General features: G+C 35.7%; 1 protein-coding gene across 12 annotated transcripts in view; it reads left to right on the top strand.

The window, feature by feature from the left end:
- Positions 1–27,533, top strand: part of TANC2 (tetratricopeptide repeat, ankyrin repeat and coiled-coil containing 2) — a 473,014-nt gene that overhangs the window by 68,220 nt on the left and 377,261 nt on the right. The window contains exon 1 of one of the 12 annotated variants that reach the window (XM_055386904.2): positions 15,855–16,152. The exons of the other annotated variants lie outside the window; for them this stretch is intronic. The gene's annotated coding sequence lies outside the window, so the exon portion shown is untranslated. Of the gene's footprint in view, positions 1–15,854; positions 16,153–27,533 lie in introns of those variants that run through there. 12 annotated transcript variants of the gene reach the window in all.

Here is a 27,533-nt window from a genome sequence, read left to right as displayed (position 1 = left end):
GCCTGGCCCTGGCCGAAAGATTATTCTGGAGTTGTAAGATTCAATGTCTGCTTTGTTCAGTTTGGGACTTGCTGGGGGCTGATTACTCCTTAATTTTTGCTTCTCTCGTTTTTGGCATGGGAATATTTACCTGCTGCCTGTCCCATTACTGTATCTTTGAAGTAGATAACCTGTTTTGATTTCACAGGCTTACAGGAGGATGTTAGAGTTTTGAGTTTGTGCTGAAATGAAACATCTTTCAAGGAAGTATCAAAATGTGGCCTTATAACAGAAAATAAGGATTCTGATTTGGTGGCAGAGGATACTGTGCTATAAAATAAAATGTGACTGGAGAGTGAACTAAGTGCTAAGAACTTTGAAATTGCATTTGAAACAAATCTGAACTGACTGGTTTTGTTTATATTCCACAAATTTGTAGCAATTCTGTAATAGTGCTTCTCATCAGATAGACACATGTATTCACACTCATGTGTTCACATCTATTTCCATTCATCCTTTTTTTATTGTTGTTTTAATATTATGGTTTTACTAACTTTACAAGATGAATTGTGATAATTTCTGTATTTTGTGGTGCTTCTTTATCATATAAATTATTTATTCCTTGAAAGTTTAATAGAACTGTTACCGGAAAGGGGTCCCGATCCAGAGCCCAAGAGAGGGTTTTTGGATCCCGTGCAAGAAATAATTCGGGGCTAGTCCATAGATTAGAGTGAAAGCGAATTTATTAAGAAAGTAAAGGAATAAAGAATGGCTACTCCTTAGAGCAGCCCTGAGGGCTGCTGGTTGCTCAATTTTATGGTTATTTCTTGATTATATGCTAGACAAAGGGTGGATTATGTATGCCTCTCCTTTTTAGACCGTATAGGGTAACATCCTGTCATTGCCATGACATTCGTAAACTGTGTTGGCACTGGTGGGCATGTAGCAGTGAGGATGCCCAGAGGTCACTCTCGTCACCATCTTGGTTTTAGTGGGTTTGGGCCGGCATCTTTACTGCACCCTGTTTTGTCAGCATGGTCTTTATGACCTGTATCTTGTGCTGATCTCCTGTCTCATTCTGTGATTAAGAGTGCCCTGACTTACTGGGAATGCAGCCCAGTAGGTCTCAGCCTTATTTTACCCAGCCCCTATTCAAGATGGAGTATACACACATTTGTATGTGTTCTGTATTTCACAGAGGAAAAGGACTTTTATGTGCATTACCTAATTTAATCTGTGTAGCAAATATATGAGAGACTTTATAGGTGAGATATTAAATGTATTGCCCAAGATTATACAGCTAGTAGGAATAGAAGCCATTGAATTCTCACTGTATGTATATTGCTGTCCCTGAATAAATGAGACAGTTGAGTGGAATTAAGTCTAAACTGAGACCTGGAAACTGTCTTTTCTTTGAAGTAGTGACTCAGATGTTAGAGATTTTAAGTTGCTAAGGATTATACCAGAGCAACAAGTAGCCAAAAATTTGGTGGCTTCTTGTGCTAGAGTTGAGAAATACTTTGAGAAATTTGTGTTAAGTTTTTGCTCTTTGATTTTTTTCTTGTTTTTCATAGAAACATATTAAATATATGTCAGTTTCCTGTATATTTTATTATTTGAAAAATCACGCTACTAGACATTAAATGTAAACTAAACTAATTACCATTAGTATTTCTCCATGGCTTTCCTCCTTATTAACTGTGTGTTAATACAGTTGATGGTAATTTTTTTTCAAGTATGCTGTAGAACATTGGTCTCAATCATTTTAACCTGCTTATATGTTCATACAATATTTACTGAAAATGTTAGGGATTCCCTACTAGAGTGGCACATGTGATGATTAGAAGTTGGTGAACGAAGTTTCATAATGTCTTCCAGTTGTGGACACCTTCTTCATTTTTACTATCTTTGGGTAGAATCTTTGGAGATGGGTAAGTAGGGAGAGAGGGTTGGAAGGTAGAATGGAATGAGAAATAGTGAAGGCTATTGAAGAATTTCAGCAATGAGGTGCCAAATACAGTCTTTAAATAAGAGATCACGGGGCAGGCATGGTAGCTCACGCCTGTAATCCCAGCACTTTGGGAGGCTGAGGTCGGCGGATCACATGAGGCCAGGAGTTTAAGACAAGCCTGGGCGACGTGGCGAAACTTCATCTCTACTAAAAATAAAAACATTAGCTGAGTGTGGTGGCACACATCTGTAATCCCAGCTACTTGGGAGGCTGAGGCATGAGAATCGCTTGAACCTGGGAGGTTGAGGCTGCAGTGAGCCGTGATTGCACCACTGCACTCCAGCCTGGGTGACAGAGTGAGACCCTATCTCAAAAATAAAATAAATAAAATAAAATAAAATAAAATATCAACATGAGTTGGTTAGGTACCTATGTCCTTCCATGATTCTGTAATATCTGTTGCTGGTGACCTTTGACTTCGTATCCTGTAAATCTCCCTTTTATTTTTGTTCATTCCTTTAAGCAACATTAACCTCCTCCTACTCGAGGACTCCTATGCATGCTGCTCCCTATGCCTAGAATGTTAGTTAGCTCCCTTACTTCATTGATATTTCTAATTAGAAATCACCTTCTTGGTGAAGTCTTTCCTTGCCACCAGATCTAAGACTCTAACCCCTTCTTCATGTCACCTTTTTATTTTGTCCTCCCTTTTAAATTTTGTCTCTGTAGCGATTATCATTATTCATCTTATATGTCTTGCTTTTCTGCTTTATTATCTGTCTTTCCTACTAGAGTACAAGTTTCATGCAAGTCCATTCTCTTTTACACTGCTGTATCCTCAGTACCTGCCCGGCACATAGCAAGTACTTAGTAATATTTGTTTTATGAATGAAAACATTCTTTATGACATTTTAAGGATGATAACTCTGGCATCAGTGTATAGAATAGACTGCAGTGAGGAAATACTAATTAAGAGACAATGAAAAGGCTCAAGAAGTGACAGTAGGAATAAAGAGACAGAGGATACACAAGGAAGACATTTTTGAGGTAGACTATATAAGATTTGTTTACTAGAGTGGCTGGGAAGTGAAAAGAATGGGAAGAAATAATTTGTTCTGAAATTTCTGGTTAGAGAGACTGGCACACTGGTACATTGCATTGTTCCAGGCCCATATTGGATATTCAGTGATCATATATTGAATGAATAACTATTCAGAGATAAAATGTTAACCTTTTGCACTAAATTTTGCTTTCAAATGTAATTTATTTAGCTCTGTGGTTTATTTCCATACTCTGAATTTCTTTGTAAATTACTCTTATTACAACTTTAGGATAATGCTTCCCCAGGACCTCAGAACAATTTTAAATGTTACAAGCCTTTTTAGCACTGTACTGCAATATTTTAGCCTAAAGATTTATTCCCTGATCATCTACTTTCATAGGTTGGTACTTTCAAAGTTTGCTGCATCCCTCTATGTTGGTAAAGAAGGAAGACAGAAAGCTATGTAAGGCTTATGCAGTCAGCACAAGTCGTTTTGTGACTAATTCTTTCCCATTTAAAGGAAGTACATTTTCATTCTATTTAGTTTCTTCCTATCCTCAACTTGTACAAGGCACTTGAAATTTAAAATAGTGGTTTCTTAGTACTGATTGAAGTTTCCCTGGTAAAACTACTTTCATAAATGATCAATTCACATTTTAACAACAATTTTTTTAAAGTATTAAGTTAAACAATTTAAACTGGTTTAGTTTGGACGCTATTGCTGAAGATCGGTTACTGTAAAAATCCAAGTGTATATCAGTATGCCACTTATAATTCTACATTCATAAATTTGAGAGTGTGCAACAAAGAAAAAAATATTGAGTGATAGACTGATTTTTGATTCTTTAAAAAAGGGATTTAAATAATGAGTTAAATATATGATTTTGTCCTTAATACGCTATTTTTCATAGGTATATTTTGATATAGAACAATGTTTGTGCCAAATTAAAATGATAAATTATTTTAATACTGTCAAAATTTTCATCTGAATATATTTAGATTTTTGTTTTCTTAGAGAACTTTATTTCAAAGAAAAAAACCTCTTGATAACAGATTTGTGCTTTTGCAAATTGATGGTATTAGTCTATACCATCTCATGGTCTCCTTATGATAATATAATTATGCTTCTGTTTTTTTGAGATATATGGGAATTTTAATAAAAACCCATACATGTACTCATAATAGTGAAAAGTTAATGATAGAACCAAGAAATGAGTGCGATATTAAAGGGAGAGTAAATGATAGTTTTAAAATTGGTATGATACAGCAATCATAGACTTTTTGTCCTCAAGGGTCTCTAGAATACATTTCTATAAATGGGAAGCATCTTTCTCACATATTTTATTCCTTACGTTAAAGAAACTCAATAACCAAAAATTTGACCTTAAAAACAAGTTCCGCACTCCCCCACCTCATTCCATTTTCGTAGAGTTTTTTTTCTATTCTATTCTGGTTTTATTTGACTCCCCAGAGAAAATAGGTTAACTTACTTTTTTCCAGATGTAGAGTGCTCTGACCTAGAGTCATGATTCTTTGATTTGTCACTAAAAATCTTGCCATCAGAAGTCCCGGTTCTTTAGAGGAGCCCCAAATGGATCTTTAATACCTTACCGAGATGGAAAATAAGCTGGTCATGTCTGTAAACCAAGAATGAACAAGGTAGGGTTTGTTTTTTCCTTTAATATTAATTTTTAAATATTTCACTTGTGTTACATTGAAGGAACAGGTAACATTGAAAATGTTATCTTTATTATTAGAATGAGATAGAATGTTTTGCCTGTGTAGGGGAAGTAAAACTTTACTTCTACTCTCAGGGTCTCCAGCTGGACCTGAGAATTAAATTGACATAAGACAGATTAATAGGGGAAAAGCATACAGATTTTTACATGTATGCCTCCACAGGGAAATGATGACCCAGACATATATGTACTAAGTTGGACAAAGAGTAGTAAACTGTAAAAACATAAAAAGACACAGGGGCTTGGGCTAGGGCAGTTAATCATGGAGAAATGGCTAGGAAGATAAGGGCTTGTCTTACAAGGTTGGTTGGTTCAGATTTGCCTCAACTCCCCATCTCGGGTGATAAGAATATTTCTTTTCTCCAGGTACAGGAAGGACAGCTTTTACATTGGAGTTTCATCTCCACTTTTCAGGAAGAAAAAGGAAAGTCAGAGTGCCCTTCTTGCATCTGCTGGTTTTCAAGTGCCTTTAGTTCAAAATAATCCTTATGCCAAAGTTACATGTTTTGGGGTAGCATATTCTGCCATCTTTCATATGGTAACTCCATGGCTCAATAACTTTCTACTGAAACGTCTTTTATAAAACTACTTCATATGTTCTCAGGCCAGTGTTGTTGTTAAAAGAAAAAAAGGGAAAAAGGAAAACAATTACTTCATGTAGTCAGTAGGATATATCAGTGAAATAATATTGATAAAAAGATATATGATAAAGATATAATACTAATTTTATTTATACAAAAAATGGTTTTACTATTTTACAGGAGCCTATGGTATTGAAGTATCCTTATGTATTTGAAGATTTAAACTTGGAAAAAAATACTTTGTTCATCTCTTCAATACAGTTGATTCAGATTCAGCATACATTGATTAAATGTTTATTATGCACCATGTTAAGTACTTTAACCTGAGTTATCCTCATATATTACACAGCCTACATTAGCTTGAAATGTGTATAAAAATTTGAAAATTTTGGGATTATTTCCTTTTTGCTCACTAAAGATTTTATTTTTGGACTCCATAGTTTTGATTAGGAAAGAACTTGGTAAATAATATTTATAATTATTGTAAAGCTGCTTAGCCAGTAGTCTGTGCCAGACCAAGAGTGTTACTTGGAACAGAAATATCTCTTATCCATTTTGTATCCTTGGTCTATAGCATAATGTTTTATAATACATATTTGTTAAATGGCATAAATGTTCTGAGAAAGTCATAACATTATTCTGGTCTTATGTTTTGTGATTTAAAAAAATTAGATATAACTAGTTTTCAATCATTTTGAAATAATTTACAAACCCTTTAGAACAGTGCTGTTCAGTACAACTTTCTCTGATGATAGATATATTTTATAAATCTGTGTTGTCTTATACTGTAATGGAAAGAACTTATAGCTGCCTCCAATTTTGGTTCATTAATTCACTCCACAAAGATTTTTTAGTGCTTACTGTATATCAGAAATTGTGATTCATGATGGAGATATTTCCTAGTCTCAGGGAGCTCAAAGTCTAATAAAGGAGAGAGATTTCTAAACCAACAGCAACAATATACTTGGAGGATAGGCTGGGAGGAGAGGAGAATGCAAGTTGAATTGTGAAGGACAAGTTAATAGTGGTCCAAATAGAGAAAGCAGCATTTGCTAGTAGATGGAGAGAGGAGACTATTTGGTTCATTCCAGTAACTGCAGTAATTCTTTCTATTTCTGGTACCTAGGGTGAGTAAGAAAGTTGCTAAAAAGAATGGACAGTTAATCACAGTAATCACTCATCAGTTAATGACATGCTTTGTGTGCCATGCTAAAGACTTTGCATTATATCCTTAAAGCTGCAAGTGAGCCACTGCAGGGTTTTAAACTGGTAAGTAAAAATCATTTTAACATCTAAGCTTAGTCCTCTTGACCCCATATTTATTAAACTTGAACTTTTTAGAGGAAATATGAACTTTATGTTAAAATTTGAATTTGATTAGATCCCGTAGAGTCTCCTCCCTGGTCAGTTTTGTTATTGTGGTAGTTAGGATGGTTAGAATTACTAGAGATACAATTTAAAATACTGAGACATTGAAGGGGATTTATACATTCATATAACTAAGAATTCCAGCAGTAGGACGATTACAGGTAAATTAATTCTGAAGCTCAACAGCATCACCAAAGACTCAATTTCTTTCTCTCTGCCATTTTCAGTGTATTGTTTATTGTTCTCAGGTTTGTCCTTACATAGCTGCAAGAGGACTGCAGTACCTTCAACTTTTACATCCACACACAGCATTAGCATTGTTCATAGACTACTAGAACAACTAATCCCTTCTTGGGTCCCTTTTTAAGTTAAGGGAAACTTTCCAGACAGACACCCCACGCCACCCCCCACCCCCCGATTCACCTCACATCCAGTTGGCCAGGTTATATCACTTAACCTTTCTTAAGCCAATTAATGAAATTGCAAATGTTGTTATTGAGATTCATTTACTAATCAAAGTTCAACCCCTGAGAACCAGCCTCCCTTGAAGCAAATACATAAAATAAAGTCAGTGTTCTTTTAGCATGAAATAAAGGATTGGATAGGCAACTAGTGGAGTCTGCCACTTTGTTTTTCTAACCTAGTTTTGGGTTTTTTTAATCTTAAAAATTAACAGTCTTTCTCACACCAAGAGTTAGAAGGACAAGCCCAAATTTGCCTAAGATAGGAAAGACAAGACCACCTTAAGTTTGTTAATAATCCAAATATTTTGATAAGAAGTTTGCAGAAATGTGGAGCTGTTGTAGTATAAATTAATCTTTCTGAGGCTTACCACTTCGAAGATCTTAAATGACATGGTTCTTGACTGCAAAGCTGAGGACTGGGCCCCAAACTATAGGATTTTAGTATCAGAGGCCTGCCTGGGAAACCAACCAGCAGATCATCCCAGAAGATAGATTTCTATGATTGTTCTTGACCAGGGGAATTCTCTTCTGGAATAGGAGTGGATGGGAGATTTGCTCCTATTTAATTTTTTTCCTAAATGTATAATTTTAATGACATAAATCTTTTTTGTACCTGAAAGAGGTCAGGTTTTTCCAAACTCAAGTATTAGAAACACATTTGTCTACTTTTTTGTTGTCACCTTTCATCCTAACCACAGAAGGCTTGGCTGGGGAATGTTCTTTGGGAGAAAGAGAATATTGAAGAAAAAATGATTTTTTTCAAAGTAAAGCCTGGCTATACTATTTGCTTCAAAAATTTACATCACACTTTATGATCTTAGCTCTGGTATTATTCATATACTAGTCACTATAGTCACTTCTTTACTCAGAATATTGTGTTACTTTGCTGTTCTACTTTGTTTCCATTTTAAAAAATGGTCAGACCATTCAGTTTTCCTTTCTGTTAAGCTTCCAGTGGATTCATGCTCTAAGGATGAGGTACTATTAGATACTTCTTTCCTTCCTTTCTGTGTTGTTTTTCCATCCCTGATTATAGGGTGAGCACTTAATGTGGACCAAGTAGAGTATTGGGGGACACAGCTTACTTAGAAATAAAAGAGATAGTCTTTGCCAGATTATACTACCTGTAATAAATAAACCAGTATTACTAAAATATAGTATGAGAAGTATTGTGATGAACCTTCTACATGGGGTACTAAGGGAGTTCCAAGGGAAGGACTCAATCTCAGACTGGAGGGAAATGGAACAATTCTTGGAGGAGGTGGTGACTATCACCAAGCCTACATAGCAGTTAGCCACTTTGAGAAATGGGGAAGAGGACATTTCAGGCACAGAGTACAGCAAGTGTAAAGACGAAGTTGTGAGAAAACTTGACACATTTTGTGAACTATATATAGGTAGTTTGGTACTGTGGTGGTTCACTCCCATTTCTTATATCTATTTCTTTCTGCATATCTATTTCATTCTCTTGCAACCTTGCACATTTGTTTTAGTTCAAATAGTAGAACATAGCTACCAACAACTGAGTTTTGTATGTTATAGTCCAGGCACCCAGAGAAGGATACTGATTCAGTTCTTTTGTTTTCACATCCATAAGCTCATGGGTAGGTCAACTCCGGTCTTATTTAGGTCTGGTGTCCACCCTTTGACAAGTCAGTTACACTTTGGACTAGGGTGTGGCTGAGGTTTGTGATCATCTCAGCTTGGGTTAGCTGCCTATCCCAGTGCAAATCATCTATGGTAGAGGGAGGGAGTAAATTAGTATGGGAGTGAGAGTTTTTAAAGGGCACTTCCCAGAAAGGGGTGTATGTGACTCTGAGTAGGCAAAATGACATGCCATCTGTGGGAGCTATTGCAGCAGCATCCAGGCAAGAGATAATGAGGGTCTGAACTAAGAGCGTGGCGGTGGTATGGAGAAAAGAATCGACTGAACTACATGATTGATTGGGTGTAGGTCAAATGAAGGAAGAGCCTTAGTCTTACTTTTTAATTTACTTAACAAAAATACTTATCAAGTGCTTGCTAGAGCTACTGGAGATACAGCAGTGCTATATATCAGATTACTAAAAGAACAACTTGTTCTATACTCACACATTCTGACACCAGATGTGTTCCATTAAACAATTCTCCAACTCTTCCAAAACCAACTGAGTATCCTACAATTTAATTCTGACGACCAGGAGTTAGTTAGACCCCACAGGTTGAGGACTAGTCCCCAAGACGCCCCCCACTTAGACACTAATTGCCAAGTCTAGACCCTTGTACTTCTTCTGACCTACAAGCTATAATTTCTAGGTGCCCATGGCTCCCTCCTCGGGTTCAGTAATTTGTCAGAACAGCTCACAGAAATCAGGAAGACACTTAACATTTGCCAGTTTATTATAAAGGATATTACAGAGAATCTATATGAACAGCCAGATGAAGAAGTACATAGGATAAGATCTGAGCATGGGAACTCTGCTCCTGTGGAATTGGGGTGCCCCACTCTCCTGACATGAGGTTCACTGACCCAGCAGCTCTGTCAACCCCATTGTTTAGAGTTTTTATGGAAGCTTCATTATGTAGGCATGATTGATTAAATCATTGGCCATTGGTGATTGAGCTCAATCTCCAGTCCTTTTCCGTTCCCCAGAATTTGGGGTGGGTGGAGCTGAAAGTTTCCCCTGATTTGATGATTGGTTCCTCTGGCAGTCATCCCCCATCCTGAAGCTATTCTGGGGCTTTCAGCCACCAGTAATCTCATTAACATACAAAAAGACACTCTTATCTCTCCTGGTAGTGAAATACCAAGGCTCTTAGTAGCTCTTGTGTCTATTACTGGGTGACTGAGATCAAATATTATAATAAAAGATGCCCTTATCATCCCAACACTATAAGGGTTTGAGGAAACTATAAGGGTTTTAGAAGCTCTGTGTCAGGAACTGGGGGTGGGAGGCAGAACCAAATAGATGTTTCCTATGTCATAATGATATAACTCAACTTACATTCAAGGACAACACCATGTTTATAAAGGAAGTTTCTGGGTTAAGTGACTGGGTGAATGATGGTGCTCTTCATTTGAGGTTTGGGGGGAAATGTAATGAATTCATTTTATGAAATGTGAAATTTGAGATGATGATGGGTTATCCAGGGGATGTTAGATATTTGGGTTATGGACCCACAGGAGAAGGCAGAGGAAGAGAGAGAGAATTGGAAGTCATGACCATCCAGTGGTAATTGAAGTTTTTAAAAACTATAAAGTAGAATTTACTTTTTTATTTTGGTGTTTGGTTTTATGAATTTTCACACATGTGTAAATGTGTGTAGCTACCACCACAATTAGCATACGTCACCTTACAGGTTACATCATGATATTCGTTTCTGGTCACTCTCTTCCCCCGTCCTTCACCTGGGAAACCAATGAGCTATGAAGATGGTTACACTAAACAACAGATTTTCAATGTAGATGAAACAGCTTTGTATGGGAAGAAGATGCCATCTAGGACTTCGTTGCTAGAGAGAAGTCAGTGCCTGGGTTCCAAGCTTTGAAGGACAGGCTGACTCTCGTGTTAGGGGCTAATGCAGCTGGTGACTTTAAATTGAAGCCAGTGCTCGTTTACCATTTCCAGAATTCTAGGGTCCTAAAGAATGATGCTAAATCTACTCTACCTGTGCTCTATAAATGGAACAATAAAGCCTGGATGACAGCATGTCTGTTTATAGCATGGCTTACTAAATATTTTAGGCCCACCGTTGAGATCTACTGCACAGTGCTCTGATGGAAACATTCAAGGAGATTAATGTTATTCTCATGCCTGTGAACACAACATTTATTCTTTAGCCATGGATCAAGGAGTAAATTTTGACTTTTAAGTCATATTATTTAAGAAATACATTTTGCAAGGCTATAGCTGCCATAGATAGTGATTCCTCTGATGGATCTAGGCAAAGTAAATGGAAATTCTGGAAAGGATTCACCATTCTAGATGCCATTAAGAACATTTATGATTCATGGGAGGAGGTCAAAATGTCAACATTAACAGAAGTTTGGAAGAAGTTGATTCCAACCCTCATGGATAGCTTTGAAGACTTCATTGGAGGAAGTAACTGTCGATGTGTGGGAATGGTAAGAGAACTAGGATTCGAAATAAAGCCTGAAGATGCACTGAATTGCAGTAATCTCATGATAAAACTTGAATGGATGAGAAGTTACTTACAGATGTGCAGAGAAAGTGGTTTCTTGAGATGGAATCTGTATCTGGTGAAGATGCTGTGAACATTGTTGAAATGACAGCAAATAATTTAGAATATTTCATAAACCTAGTTGATAAAACAGTGCCAGGGTTTGAAAGGATTGACTTCAATTTGAAAGAAATTCTACTGAGTAAAATGCCATCAAATAGTATCATTTGCTACAGAGAAATCTTTCGTGAAAGGAAAAGTTATTTGATGTGGCAAACTTCATTTGTTGTCTTATTTTAAGAAATTGTCACAGCCACACCAACCTTCAGAAACTACCCCCCGATCAGTCAGCATCCATCAACATAGAGAAAGACCCTCCACCAGCAAAAAGATCCCAACTTGCTGAAGGCTCAGATGATAACATTTTTTAGCAAGAGAATATTTTTAAATGAAGTTATATACATTTCTTTTTAGATATAATGCTATTACAAACATAATACAAAGTTAATAGATTATAGTGTATCATAAACATAACTTTTGTCTGCACTGGGCAAACAAGAAATTTGTGTGACTCGCTTTATTGCGATCTTCATTTTCTTGCAGTGGTCTGGAACGGAACCAGCAAAATCTCTGAGGTATGCCTGTGTATGACCTTTGAAGACTGACTTCTTTCACTTGGCATAATGCCTTTGAGATTCATCTGAGTTGTTGTGTCAAAAAGTACTAGCGAGTGTTCCTTTTTATTGCTGAATGGTATGCCATTGTATGGATGTATTGTTTGCTCATTTATTCTCCCACTGAAGACCATTTGGATTATTTCCAATTTTAGGTGATTATGAATAGAGCCACTATAAACATTCATATATGGGTTTTTGTGTGAACATAAGTTTTCGTATCTGTAGGGCTGATGCCTAAGAAGTAGGATTGTTGGATCATATGGTAGTATATGTTTAACTACACAAGGAACTGCCAAGCAGTTTTCCAGAGTAGCTGTACCCTTTTCATTCCCACCAGCAACATATAAGAGTTCCAAATGCTCCACCCCCTTGGTAGCACTTGATATTGTCAATTGTAAAAAATTTTAGCTATTCTGTGTGTAGTGGTATTTCATTGTGGTTTTAATTTGCATTTCTCTGATGGCTAATGAACATCTTTTCATGTGCTTGTCTTCCATGTATCCTGTGTGGTGAAGTGTCATCAGATCTTTTGCCCATTTTTTATTTGGTTGTTTGTTTTCTCATTGGTGTATTTTAAGAGTTCATTGTGTGCTCTGTATACAAGTCTTCTGTTGGATACGTGTTTTGCTTGCTTTGTTTATTCTCTTAACAGTGTTAGATAAAGTTCATTTTTCTTTTTTTAATGGTTCATGTTTTTGCTATCATATTTAAAAAATCTTTGGCTAATCACAAGTCATAAAGATTTCTCCTGTGTTTCTTCTGAAAGTTTTATATTTAGATGTATGATTTATTGTTTTTTATATAAAGTGTGAGGTTAAGGTTGATGTGTTTGTTTTTGTATGGTTGTGTAATTGTTCTAACACCATTGTTGAAAAGACTACACTTTCTCCTTTGAATAGCTTTTGCACTGTTGTTAAAAATCAATTGACCGTATTTATTTAGATCTATTTCTGCACTGTCTGTTCTGTTAACTGATCTCTTTGTATCCTTTTGCCAGTACTGCACTGTCTTGATTACTGTAGCTTTATAGTAAGTCTTAAAATAGGGTAGTATAATTCCTCCAACTTTGTTCTTTTTCAAAATTGTCGTAGCTATTTTAGATCCTTTGCTTTTCTATATAAATTTTAGAATCATCTTGTCTATCTATAAAAAGATCCTTCTGGGATTTGGGGTGGAATTACATTAAATCTATAGATCAACTGGGATAGAACATTTTTTCCATGTGGGATCTTCTTTTAGTACATGAACATGTTATGTCTTTCCATTTGTTTAGTTCTTCCTTGATATTTTTCATCAGCATTTGGTAGTTTCCAGCATATAGATCTTGTACATGTTTCATTAGACTTACACGTAAGTTTTTTTTTTTTTTTTTTTGAGCTAGTGGTACAATAGTCCCCTCTTGTCCAGAGGGGATACACACCACAGCCCCCAGTAGATTCCTGAAACTATGGATAACACCGAACCCTATATATACTTATGTCTTTTCTTACACATACATATGTACCTATGATAAAGTTTAATTTATAAATTACGCATAGTAAGATATTCACAACAATAACAATAGTAAAATAGAACAGTTATAACAATATAGCAAATATGAATGTGGTCTTTTCTCACAAAATATCTTATTGTACTTTATTCATCCTTCTTGATGTGATCTGTTGATCTGATAACTAAGATCACTACTAAGCATATCCAAACGACTAACGGGCATGTAGGGTATACAGCATGGATATGCCAGAAGTTACTAACGGCAGGTACAGTATACAGCAGTAGATATGCTGGAAGGGATGATTTACATCCTGAGCAGGATGGCTTGAGATTTTGTCACACTACTCAGTATGGGGTGTAATTTAAAACTTATGAATTGGTAATTTATGGGATTTTCCATTTAATATTTTCTGACTGCAGTTAACTGTGGGTAACTGAAACCATAGAAAGAGAAATCACAGATAAGGGGGTGGGTGGACTCTTGTTTTTAAAATTTTGGTTTCTTATTGTACATTGCTTATATTTAAAACATATATATATATATATATATGCTGGGTGCGGTGGCTCACCCTTGTAATCTCAGCACTTTAGGAGGCTGAGGCAGGCGGATCACCTGAGGTCAGGAGTTCAAGACCAGCCTGGCCAACATGGTAAAACCCTGTCTCTACGAAAAATACAAAAATTAGCCAGGCATGCTGGCGGGCACCTGTATCCCAGCTACTCGGGAGTCTGAGGCAGGAGAATCACTTGAACCCGGGAGGTGGAGGTTGCAGTGAGCCAAGATTGTGTCACTGTGTTCCAGCTGGGCGGCAGACCGAGACTGCATCTCAAAAAATAAAATAAAACATATATTTTTTTTATTTTAAAAAAAAAATATATGATTTTTTTTTTACTTTGTATCCTATGACTTTGCTAAACTAACTTATTAGTTCTAATCGATGTTTTTTGTTTTTGTTTTTTAGTAGATTGCTTTGAATCTTTTAAGTGGACAATAATGTCTTTTGATAATAGGGAGAGTTTTATTTGTTCCTTTCCAGTATGTATGCTCTTTATTCTTTTTCTCATTTTATGGCACTGGCCAGCACTTCTAGTACAATGATGGCTAAGAGTCGGGGGAGTGGTATTCTTGCCTTGTTTCCTGAGCGTTGGCTGGGGGGAAACATTGCTTTTCACCAATAAATATGATGCTAGCTGTAGATATTTTATGGATGTTCTTTATCAAGTTGAAGTAGTTCCCCTGTATTCCTAGTTTTCTAGTTTTCTTCAAGTGCTAATTTTTTAAAAAAATACTTTTTCTCTGATCAAGTAATAAGATCATATGAGTTTTCTTCTTCGAACCGTTAGTATGGTAGATTGCATTGAATGATTTTCAAATACTAAACTAGTCTAGCATTTCCAGGATAAACCCCACCTACTCATAGTTTGTTGTTCTTTTTCTACATTACTGTATTTTATTTTCTAATATTTTGTTGAGGATCTTTGTTTCTATGTACATAAAGGGATTTTGGTGTGTAGTTTTCTTTTTTTGGTAGTGTCTTTATCTGGTTTGACATTTGAGTAATTCCGTCCTCATAAAATGAATTGGGAGTATTTTCTGCTCTTCTGTTTTCTGGAAGAAATTGTAGAATTTGTTATTTCTTTAAATGTTTGGTAGAATTCACCTGTTTAGTTATTTGGGCTTGGATATTTCTTTTTCATAATTTTTTTTAGACTATAGACTTTATGTAATAGTTATAGCAATATACAGGTTACTGTTTAATCTTGAGTGAGTTTCAGTAGTTATTAAGTGTTTACTAAAAAGGTGTATTTAAAAGACCAGGCTGTGCTATAGAATAACTTTATGACCTTGGGAAAGGTACTTTAGCCTTAACCTCTCTGTCCTTAATTTGTTAATCTGAAAAATCAAAGTTTTACATTTGTCTTTTTAAAGGTTTCTTCCAATTTTTTAATTCTAGTGGATAAGAGTGTATGTGTTTGAAGTTTATGTGAAAGGACTGTGACCCTCTCTTTCTTGTTTTATCTGTCATTTATTGAGTGAGCATTGATTTATTTAGATTCACTTTGCCTTTTATCAGATAAGTTCCATATTTCCTCCTAATAAATGAATTATTTGTTGATGAAAGGTATGGGAGGAAGGCCTGTTTATGCATTTATACATGATATGGTATGTAAAAAATTACTTTCATAAGCTATTTATGTGAGAAAATTAAGACATATCATGTGTTAGTCTTTAATGTTAAATTTTCTTGAAAAAATTATCAGTTTAGAATTTTAGAAATGTTAGAAATACATTTCTCTTTTGGTGATTGTCCTTCTGAATCTTCATGATTAAAAAATTCATTTATTTTTGGCTACTTAATAGAGACAATGTCTATATAAGTATTTTTTGCAAAATCATCTGGCATAGTGTTGTGCATTCTGTCCTTTTGTTGGATTAAAGCAAAGTGAAAGTAGCATACAGATTTACTGCTGAAAGAAACATCAAGTTGCAGGCTGCAGCTGGAGGATTTTACGTAGGCACCTGTGGGTTTGAGTGCGTTCAATATACAGACTGCAGTAGGAGGCTGGCACTGACTCTGCTGACTCCAGTACACTCCTTCACTGCTGTTCTGCCGATTTCTCCACTGTCCAGAAGACAAACAAAATGGTGCAGCACGTACAGGGCTTGGGAAAAAAATAACCGCCAATATGATCCAGAGGTGAGTTTGCTACAGTGAACAGGAGAGAAAATTGTTAACAAGATAAAAGGCTTGGATGTGGTTCAGTATGTCAGATGTCTTCAGCTGTTTTAATATTTGATTCTGGCCAGTAAGGATGAAACTGTTGTAGTTCTAAAATCTTCATGCCCTCTATATAAAGAGGTTCAGGTATATTGCATTTATAGCATTACTAGATGCATGCATGGTAGTTAATAAACATTTATATTTATACTAAACATGTGTAATGTGTGTGTCTATATAGATAGGTGTTTGTGAAGGTTATATCTATTAATACTGGATTTTTAAAAAGTAAGCACTTTTAGTTTTTATATTTTCTCTGTTGTACATTTGTTGCAGCTCCTGCCAATGTCTCTTTCCCTATATTGTTCATTTTATAATAGCAGAAAACATTAGTAGCGCGTTCTGTGGTGAGATATGGAAAATCAGTAGAATGAACCCTGGAGTTGGCACTTCATATTTTATTGATGACTGTAATGCAGTGTGAGTTCACATTGCACATAGTCTTGATTTAAATGATTACCTCTTTTATGAAAGCAAAATGTTTGTAAGAACAGCCATGTTGTAGACAGGGAGCATAAAATAAAGGAGAGGAAGTAGGACAAGTAACATTTCTCTGTCCTTGGTTTCTTGAACAATGTTCAGCATTGACTCAAGGCACTGTCATTTCAGAAGTACAGTATAGAAACAATTGAGCATCAAGCATAGATGAAACATGGAGGCTTAGTTTCCCACCCCGTCCTAGAAGCACTTTACTTATGTACTCACATATTTTCGGTTTCTGTGGCTGTGTTACTGGGTAGCTGTCCAGTTGAGATGAGATGTTTACTTAAGCCACACCCAGCAGAGTCAGCTTTTAATGTGTTGGGGGCACTATTTTAATCCTGTGCTGATTTGTAACCATCATCTATGGGACGCCTTTGAGTTGTAAAAAGAGGGAAAATACTAGATTCACAGGTTGCAGCTTACTATGTTTTTGAATATTTGAGTTGCTGTATTAATAGCACAGAAGAGCAGTATTTAAGTTATGCAGCATTTATCTATGGCAGAGAGAGATAGAGAATATGTGTATGGTTCCATTACAAGTGTAATGCAAGTATTCTGATCATATAGCTAAAAATGCTGCTGGTATATTATTTTAGTTAGTGTTGTGGGTAGTAAATTGGAGTATGACATTCAGAGTTCAGATTTTCTTATTTGAGAAAATATTTGTCCAAACATTTTAAATACTTGACTTAATTTTTCTGTGCTTTTAAAAGATTTGCAAAGGATTCAGCCTGAGCTTAGAAATGTATAATGTTTTATTCCATGCTAAAGACATTTTGTATGTGATAAGAATTAACAACTGTATGGCTGGCTGGCTGCCACTGTGTTGGATTACCTTACCCACCTTACTGTAGACAAAAATAATAAGGAGTCAGCATTAATCCTAGTAGTCTCCATAGTACTCATATTGTATATTTTCAGAAACTCCTTTTTTATAGCCAAAGCAAAGTGTTCTCCCCAAAAAGAAAAAAAAATTAAAAACAAATCTCTCATTTGTACTGTATTTCTTTGATTTTATCGAATAACACAAAAGAATAATGTGAGATTTTTTATGTCAAGTTTAGTGACAATAACTAACTACAGATTGAAATATACTATATTATTGAAATGTTTCGTGGATCTAAAATGTTATATAATCCTGATGGAATGTTGCAGATGAAACAAAGAAATCTGATTGGTTCCTCACAAGATACAGCAGCCTCGAAATCCATTCTAACTAGAGGCTTCTACAGCAGCCTGGGTGGTTAGTATCACGTAAAAACAAAAATGCCTTGGAGATGGGAAGGGGTTTGGAAGAGAAAATGAAGTCGCTAAAGCACTTCAGTAATCTTAATCATTGAACATTTTTTTTCAGCTTCTCTTTTTATTTTTATTTTTTGCTTTGCTTGTTGTTGCTTAAAAGGAGTGTTATATTCAATCGAGTTAATGAACTTTCTAAGTAGTATTCTGTAATGAACTAGAAGAGTCTCTCTAAAAAGAGTTTTATGTTAACTGATAGACTGGGTTAATGAATAACATAATTTCAGAACATTTATGAAATATGAATGAGTGGGACTTGTTGGGGGAAGGAGATGGATGAGATGGAAAAGAGCTCTGAAGAGCAGGACACTTATAGTAACTCTTTGGTCCCACCCTTTCCCATCATATTAAAATTGCATTAGATAATTTGTCATCTAAGACTTTAGTGATGCTTGATGAGGGCACATTGTTATTGACACGCAAACAGCAGGATGCTGCAAGTCAGAACAGGTGGAAAATTGTTTGCTGTCTGCTAGCTATTAGAAATACCCTTGAGATGTGAGAATAATGTATGTTAGCTTTTACGTATTTATTATTCTTGGCTAGATAGTCTGCTGGAATATAGTTGCAAATTATAGTACCAAATATGCAACCTTTCTGTGCGTTTACAGAAAATATTTAAAATATGCCTGTAGTTTATTCTACTAAAATTTGAAAATTCTTATATTTAAATGGTAATAGGTCAACTTCAGTTATAGGATCTGGGGGAAGGAAAGTTACTGTGAGCAGGAATGAGCATTTACATTAAGAGAATGAATAATATTGAAAGGAAGTAAAGCATCATAAAATAAAGCATATTAAAGAAAAAATATATAGATATGTCCTGATAAAAGTCAACTATATTTTGTAGTTTCTGTTCTGTGCTTATTTTCTAAATTATCCAATATGCTAATAGAGTCAGGCTGAAGGCAGCTGGCTGCAAGTGTTACAAGCTGAAAACAAAATGGCTGGCAAGGATTACTACTGTAAATTTGCAATAGAGAGCTGGATGCATTTAAGATATCTTTTGTTGAAAGAGTGTTAAAAAGTTAGATGATGAGGGAATGACTTGTATAAGCTGTTTTTGACAATAAACATTGTATTAAAAAATACTCGATTACAGCATGAAAACAAAAGGCTTTACATTCATTTTCAACTAAGCAATAAAAAACTCTTGTTAGTATTTATTTAGCCATCATTGTCTTTGTAATTTTAAGACCTAAGTAGTTTCTGAGGGTATTGTTTATGAATCTTTCAGATTCACAGTGTGGTTAAGGGTAGAAGAAATTAACAGTGAAGAATTTGTTACATTCTTGGAATGGGGAGGTGGAATTGAGAGCTAAGTTTCTGGGAGTTTTATATATTTTTTAATCTTCTAGACTAGCCTACATTAAGGATGGAAGACATAGAATAACTGGAAAACTTGGAGATAAAAATGAAAATATAGTTTACAAAGTAACAACATCCATAGATCTGTATTTTATTTTTTTCTATTGAAGACCTGTTCATAAAACTATTTGTATTTTAGAAAAGACTTTTCTTTGTGTAACCATAACCTATTTCAATTGATTTTTAGCAATTGTTGAAAGATTACATGACATGAAAATTGTTGATAGGCTTGGTTAGATTGAGAAATAGCTTCAGCAATTAATTAGTTAAGTAGATTGAAGACAGCACATACATTCACGTATCTTGTCTCTCACATTGTAAAGTCTATGTACTTTAAGAGGGCAAAAGTGTAAATATGTTATTGCCACTTCTCTAGCACATAGTATAATGCCCCATCACTTAATGGGTTCTCAGTAATTGATGTACAGATAATAATCACAAACATGTTTGATTGGTATTCACACACACATATACATATATAAACCCATACACAATTATAAACCCATATACATACATATATATAAACCCATACATAATGATGCTGATTTAATTTTCACAACCTTGTGGAATAAATTCTATCATTTTACTCATTTAACAGATGAAAAAACTGAGGCAGAGAGCAAGTAGTTAAGTGACTTGACCAAAGTCATATAGTAAATGGTGGAGTCGGGACTTGTACTCATGTACTTTGAACTCTTTCATCATCTTTTCCTCTAGTAATTGAAGATTAAGCTGTATTAGCATTCAACAGTATCTTTAGCCCTCAGAAGCATACATTATATGTATATTCTGGCAGAAACTGCAAAGCAGAGAAAACTTCTCTGCTACATCTTTCAAAATTGGTTTAACTGATGTTTTGTTTTCTAAAATCCCTTTTCAATCATTTAGCTGTAGCTGATGGCCATTATCATCATCAGTTAATGCAGATGTACAGTTCTGAAAGCAATTTAAAAGCCCATAGCAAGTATACACAGGAAGCAGTTGGAAAAATATATTAAGTTTTCTGTACTCCCCAAAATGGCTGCCAACATCTATCAGTCATCAAGCCCAGTTGATTAAAACTTCTGTGTATTTCTGAACTTTGTCTTCTCTTTACTTCTTCATTCTCATTTCTTCAGAATCTCATGTCACTTAAATTATTGTGTCTCCAATCTCAGTACCCTTTAGTTCATTCTCTATTTTGTGTTAAGAATGAATTTTCTTAAATGTTCATCTGATTTTTCTAATATGTGCATTCCATTAGTTCTCCAAATAAAACATGGCTGGTTTTTTACTGGTTCTCTTTGCTGTAACTGTATCCTAACACAGATGCACACAGATATAGATAATATATAGACCAGACAGATTTAGAATTTGATTTTAAAAGATTAATGTTTGAATCTCCTTTATCAGAGATGAAAATTATCAGTATAAATGTATCCATGAACGATTTTTGTTTAGTATTGTGTGTTTTAAAATATAATAGGTGGTATCATTTCCTCTGTATCATTCTGCAACTTGCTTTTTTGCTCTTGTTAGAAACTTAGTTTGTTTCTTTTATGTATTGTACAGTATGTTTCTTTTATGTATTGTATAGTATTCTATTTTATGAGCCCATTTCTTCCATCCATTTCCCTCCTAATATGAATTTGAGTTTTCTGGTCTTTTGTGTGTGTGTGATCACAAATAATGTTCCAGTGAATATCCTTACGTGCACATTAGTTTTTCTAGGAGCTATACCTAGAAATGGACTTGCAAATGTAGGTTATTTGCATTATCACTTTTACTACATGATTTCATTACTTTGTCACTTTACCAATTTATATTCTTAGAAGTGTCTGAGAGTTTTTTCTTTTTCCTATCCAGTAGTCATATGGTCAGATTTCTTCCTTTTTCTCAGTCTGGTAGGAGAAAGGTAATGTCCTAGTGATTTAATTTGTTTCCTTAATTTATAGTGAGGTTGAACATCTTTTCATATGTTTTATAGGCCTTTAGAGTTCCTCATTTGTTAGTAACCTCTTTATATCCTTTATGCATTTTTCTGTTGGATTATTTGTCTTTTTCTTATTGATTTATAGGAATTCTTTATGGATTCTGGGCAGGTTCAGCAAACCGTAGCCCATGGGCCAAATCCAGCCTGCCACCTGTTTTTGTGTGGCCTGTGAGCTAAGGATGGTTTTTCCATTTATTTTCCAATCATTCCAAAAAAAAATTAAAGGAGAATAAAATGTTGCAACCTATCAACATTACAAAAAATTCAAATCTCAGTGTTCTTGAATAGTTTTAGTGAGATACAGACGCACTCATTTATTTACATATTGTCTGCGCCTGCTTTTGCACCACAATGGCAGAGTTGAGTAGTTGTGACAGGGAGCATATGCTCTGCAAAGCCTATAATATTTACTTTCTTTATAGAAAAAGTTTGCAGACCCATGTTTTAGATTGATCCTTAGCCTGTGACATTTATAACAGGTATCTTCTGTCAGTCTGTACGCTGTCTTAAAACGTTCCCTTTGGTTTTAGGACTGAAACTCCAAACTTCTGTTAAATAGAAGTTTAAAATTTCAGTTTATTCAAATGTATCATTCTTTTTTATACTACGTGTTATTTCAGGAATCTTTCTTTACTCAGAGACTACAAATATATTCTTCTATATTTGAAATAGTTTTGAAGTTTTGTTTTTCACTTTGATATTTTTAATACATTTGGATTTTTTTCCTTTTTTCTTATTGTTTTGGTAAGGGGATTATGGTATGAGAAAAGGGTCTAATCTTTTTTTCTCATGTGGAGAAAGCCAGTTTTCCCCACCATATTTGTTGTTGAATACGCTTTTCTTTCTCCAGTGATTTATCATCCCAGCTTTCTCATGTACTAAGAATCTGTTATATTTGCATATGAGTCTTTTCTGGGTTCTTTTATTCAGTTCTTTCCATATTCTTTTTATTTAAAAAAATTATTTTTAAAAAGTAGAGATGGGTGTCTCACTATATTGCCTAGGCTGGTCTTGAACTCCTGGGCTCAAGTGATCTTCCCACATTAGCCTTCCAAGTAGCTGGGACTGTAGGCACACACTATCATGCCTGGCTTCTCTCTTTATTCTTTGATTAAATATTTCTATATTCTATTTGGTCTAAATGATTCTCATTATCCAACTACTTAATCATTGTATTCACTTTTCCTAGTTCCTTGGGAGAAAAATACAAAATGTAACACTCAAGAACTTTACTAATGATAAGTTTAGGGAAAGGAATATTGTTGTTAAATTTTGTATATTGCATATACAAAGGTCATACTGTTATCTTTAGTAAATTCTTTTTTTTTTTTTTGAGACAGAGTCTCACTCTGTTGCCCAGGCTGGAGTGCAGTGGTGCGATCTCGGCTCACTGCAACCTCCGCCTCCTGGGTTTAAGCGATTCTCCTGCCTTAGCCTTCTAAGTAGCTGGGACTACAGGTGCATGCCACCACACCCAGCTCTTTTTTTTTTTTTGAGATGGAGTTTCACTCTTGTTGCCCAGGCTGGAGTGCAGTGGCGCCATCTCGGTCACTGCATCCTCCACCTCCCGGATTCAAGTGATTCTCCTGCTGCAGCCTCCCGAGTAGCTGAGATTACAGGCGCCCACCACAATGCTCGGCTAATTTTTGTATTTTTAGTAGAGACAGGGTTTCACCGTGTTGGCCAGGCTGGTCTCAAACTCCTGACCTCAGATGATCCACCTGCCTTGGCCTCCCAAAGTGCTGGGAGCCACCACACCCGGCCTTTAATAAATTCTTTAACATATTTTAATCTCAAATTTCTAGTTTCATTGCCATTATTATTATAATCAAGTAATATAGTACAGATTAAGTACCCACAAGTGCATGGTATTATGCTAAGTACTTTAAAAAACATTTATGCATAACCAGTAAAGACAAAATATTATTTAGGCATAATGGGATGAAGTATAATTTATTTGAAAAAACAAATTTGAGGAATATTTACATAATATATGATTATTTGACTTTGTATTACTTTGATTTTCCAGTGAGTGTCTATATATTTGAATTTACTTATCAGTCAAAACAGAAAGAGGCTGTGTTTTTTTCTTGGAAGTGAAATGGAGTGGGGGAGATCTGATTTTTAGTCTATCAGTAGCTGTCTCTCTATATAGGGAGTAAGAGGTTTCTTGTGAACCATGTGACATAAAAATAGCCTATTACCAGTATCTTTTGAAATTTTTATATCTTCATATACGAAGGCAGGGATTTTAGGTGGAAACTGTTTTATCCCCACTCCTTAGGTATACAGTAGTTGTTTTTCAGGTGTCTGCTTTAGACATCTGAAGGTAGAGATCAGAAACTGAAAGAAAGCCAATATTAGAAAAACAAAAGTAGATCCAATTAGAAATGAAGCTGGAAAAGTAGAACCTTATAGATCGTGTTCAATTTTATATCTTCTGACGGGAGAACGTTTAAACATTCTAAGTATAAAGTGAGGTAACTGTTAGATTTGCATTTCTAAATGATTACTCAGTTATTTGTGGATATATGTTGAGAAGAGAATGGATATAGGAGTGGATGCAGGTTGGAGATGGAGACAAGTGGATGGATTCAAGAGACATTTAGGAGAGAAAATCAATAATATTTGATGATGAATTCATTGAGATGGGGAGCTCTGATGGAGAGTATCAGGTTTGAAGGGATGAAAGGAAGTTTAGAATTTCATGTTTCGATACTTTGAGTTTGAGGTATATTTGAGACATCCAAGTGGGTATTTCAAAAAGGCAGTTGTTATATAGACAGACTTTTCCAATTTATATACAAATAAATGAATAGGGGCTCCCTAGTAGAATAATGGATTTAAAAGTATGTAGAGGAAGAAAAATATCTTTTCTTCATTCATCACTAGGTTCATGACGGAGACCCCTAAAACAAAAGACAGATTTGTTAACAATAAAAAAAAGCATACAAATTTACTTAATGAATTTTATGTGGCAACTGAAGCCTTCATAAGGAAATGAAGACATGAAGAAGTGGGTAAATCTGTGTATTTTTAATGTTAGATTTGATGAATAAGTGGATAGCTGTGAAGAAGTGTGATTGGATAAAAAAGTGGAATTTTATGGTAGTAAACTGGGGGTGGGGTGTGGGAGTACTTAGCAAGACTTTTTATTAGGATTCTTTTCTGTATCCCTCTGTCTTCAGAGATAAAGGTGTTTCTTTACCCCAGGTATAGGTAGGACACCTCTTGAATGAGGGTCTTATGACCTGCTTTAGGAGAAGATTAAAAAATCCTTTCTAGGTTTTAGGAGTCTGCTTTAGGAAGAAGTGTGAGGGGAGGATGAGAGTGATCTTTCTGCTTCTGTTCTGTTAAATGCCAAGGTACCATATTTTAAGGTATCATGTCCTGAACTCCATCAAGTAAAACATAAATATTTGGGTTGAGTATTGAGAATTATTGCAGAACTCCAGTTTGAGAACACCTTATTTGGTTTTTGGAAAAACAAAAAGGGTTAGACAATTTCACTTCTGACTGTTCATGTTTCCCTCCATCTAGCTCTAGACCTGGAATTAATGAGGTGCTAAGTAGGGTAGTTATACATTTAAGTCTTTAATCCATCTTGATTTGATTTTTGTATATGGTGTAAGGAAGGGATCCAGTTTCAGTCTTCTTCATATGGCTAGCCAGTTATCCCAGTACCATTTGTTGAATAGGGAGTCCTTTCACCATTGCTTGTTTTTGTAAGCTTTGTTGAAGATCAGATGGTTGTATGTGTGCGGCCTTATTTCTGGGCTCTATATTCTGCTCCATTGGAGCTGGAGGCCATTATCCACAGCAAACTGATGCAGGAACAGAAAACCAAGTACTACATGTTCTCTCTTATAAATGGGAACTAAATGATGAGTACACGTGGAGACAAAGAGGGGAACAACAGACAGACACTAGGGCCTACTTGAGCGTGAAGGGTGGGAGGAGGGAGAGGATCAGAAAAAATAACTATTGAGTACTAGCCTTGGTTCCTGCATGATGAAATAATCTGTACAGGAAACCCCTGTGATACAAGTTTACCTGTGTAGCAAACCTCACAGGTACATCTAAACCTAAAATAAAAGATAAGGAGAGTAAGTCAGATTTTAAATTTAGCCCTTAGTAAAATGGAATATTATTTCTCCTTCCCAGCCCTCCATCTTCTGTTCTCTTAATGGCATTATAATCAAGCAAGTGAAATTCCCAAATTCCCAAAGAATTCTGAGGCATCCAGAATTCCCTTCTTTCTCTTGTTTTACTTATGCAAATTAATTAATTCAACAGCTATTTTTTGAGTACCTTCTATGTGTCAGATACTATTCTAGGCATGGCTAATAAAGCATTGAATATAAAATTATTTGTCCTCATGGAATTTATATTCTAGTGGGTGAAGATGACCAGAATTAAGATGAATAGGTAAAACATAGAATATATTAGTGATAAGTACTAAGTAGAAAAATAAAGCAAGGAAGAAGTAAAAAATGTGTATCTGTGTGAATATGGTGGTGGTGGGGTACCATTTTAGAGTGATGAGGGAAGGCATGATTGGGGGGACAGTTATGTATCTACCCAAAGGAGATGCAGGACAAGCCTATGCGGACATCTGGGAGAGAAGTATTTCAGGCAGAGGCCTTGATATGAGTATATTCTTAGAGTGTTTAAAGTACAATGAGGAGAGCCAGCATGCTTCAGAAAAGTCAGAGAGCAAGAGTGGTAGGAGATGAGGTCAGAGAGGTAATAGGGGCCAGGTAATGTAGAGCTTTGATCTAAAGACTTTGACTTTTACTTACAATGAGAAACCTTTGGAGGATTTTGAGGAGAAGAGTTTAATGATCTATTTTGTGTTCTAACAGAACCATTCTGGTTGCAGTATTGAGAATAGATTGAAGCTGGGCTGGGATGGAAGCAGAGAAACCAGGTTAGTCATGAGGGTGGCTGGGACTCAGGGTGGTGGTAGCAGAGGGTGAGAAGTAGTTTGGGTATATCATGAATAGCTGACAGCATTTACTGTTGGATTGTATGTGCAATGGGAGAGAAAAAGAGGACTTAAGGATGACTCCACGGTTTTTGGCTTATACAACCAAAAGAAAGGAGTTGCTATTTACAGAGATGAGGAAGACTGTGAGAGGAGCAGGTTCCTGGAGGACTATTAGGACATGTTAAATTTTGAGATACCTGTGTGATATAAAAGTGGAAATGAGGCTGGGCACAGTGGCTCACACGTGTAATCCTAGCACTTGGGGAGGCTAAGTTGTGTGGACCACTTCAGCCCAGGAGTTTGAGACCAGCCTGTGTAACATAACAAGACCCCATCTTAAAGGGGCCTTAAGCATAACCTCCAAAATAAAAATTAGCCAGGCCTGGTGGTGCACGCCTACTCAGGAGGCTGAGGTGGATAGATCTCTTGAGCCTGGAAAATTGAGGCTTCAGTGAGCCGTGATCATGCCCCAGCACTTCAGCCTGGGCAACAGAGCAAGACCCTGTTTCAAGAAAAAAAAAAAAAGAAAGAAAGTGGAAATATAGGGTAGGCAACTCCATAAATATGAACTTCATGGATGAGGTCCAGGTTAGAGATATAAATTTGGGAACCATCAGCATGATAAAACATAAAACCATGAGTCTATTTGAGATAACCAATGGAATATATATGGCAAATAATACAGATTAAAAAGTGAGCCCTGGGGCAGTCTATCATGTAGAGACTGGGGAGATGAGAAAGAATAAGCCAAGGAGACATAAGGAGCCCTGGAGACAGGAGCAAAACCAGGCAAGTGTGACATCTTGGATATCAAGTGAAGAGAAGACTTCAAGAAAGAAAGATTAACTGCATCAAATGTTGATAAATCAAAAAATAAAACTGAGAACTGACTGTTGGACTTAACAATGGACTTTATAAGAGATTTTGGTAATTGTGGATTATCTGGAATGATAGGGACAAAAGTCTTATGGGAGTGGATTTAAGGAAGAAAGGAAAAATAAATTGATGGCAGCGATTAAAATGACTCTTTCAAATGAGTACAGTCTTTGCAATTCTGTGTCCTAAATATTTCACAAGCCTACCCTTTTCTTCATATTCTCAATGTTAGTGCATTTATTTAGGCTTTCCTTTCCTCTGAGCTTATGGCAGTGATCTCTTTACTTTTAGGCCATGGTCCACACCATTGAC

The sequence above is a fragment of the Gorilla gorilla genome, chromosome 4 (assembly GCF_029281585.2).
Source record: "Gorilla gorilla gorilla isolate KB3781 chromosome 4, NHGRI_mGorGor1-v2.1_pri, whole genome shotgun sequence".
Lineage (NCBI taxonomy): Eukaryota > Metazoa > Chordata > Mammalia > Primates > Hominidae > Gorilla > Gorilla gorilla.
The sequence above is the reverse complement of the archived record's forward strand: the minus strand, read 5'-3'. Positions and strand labels throughout refer to the sequence as shown.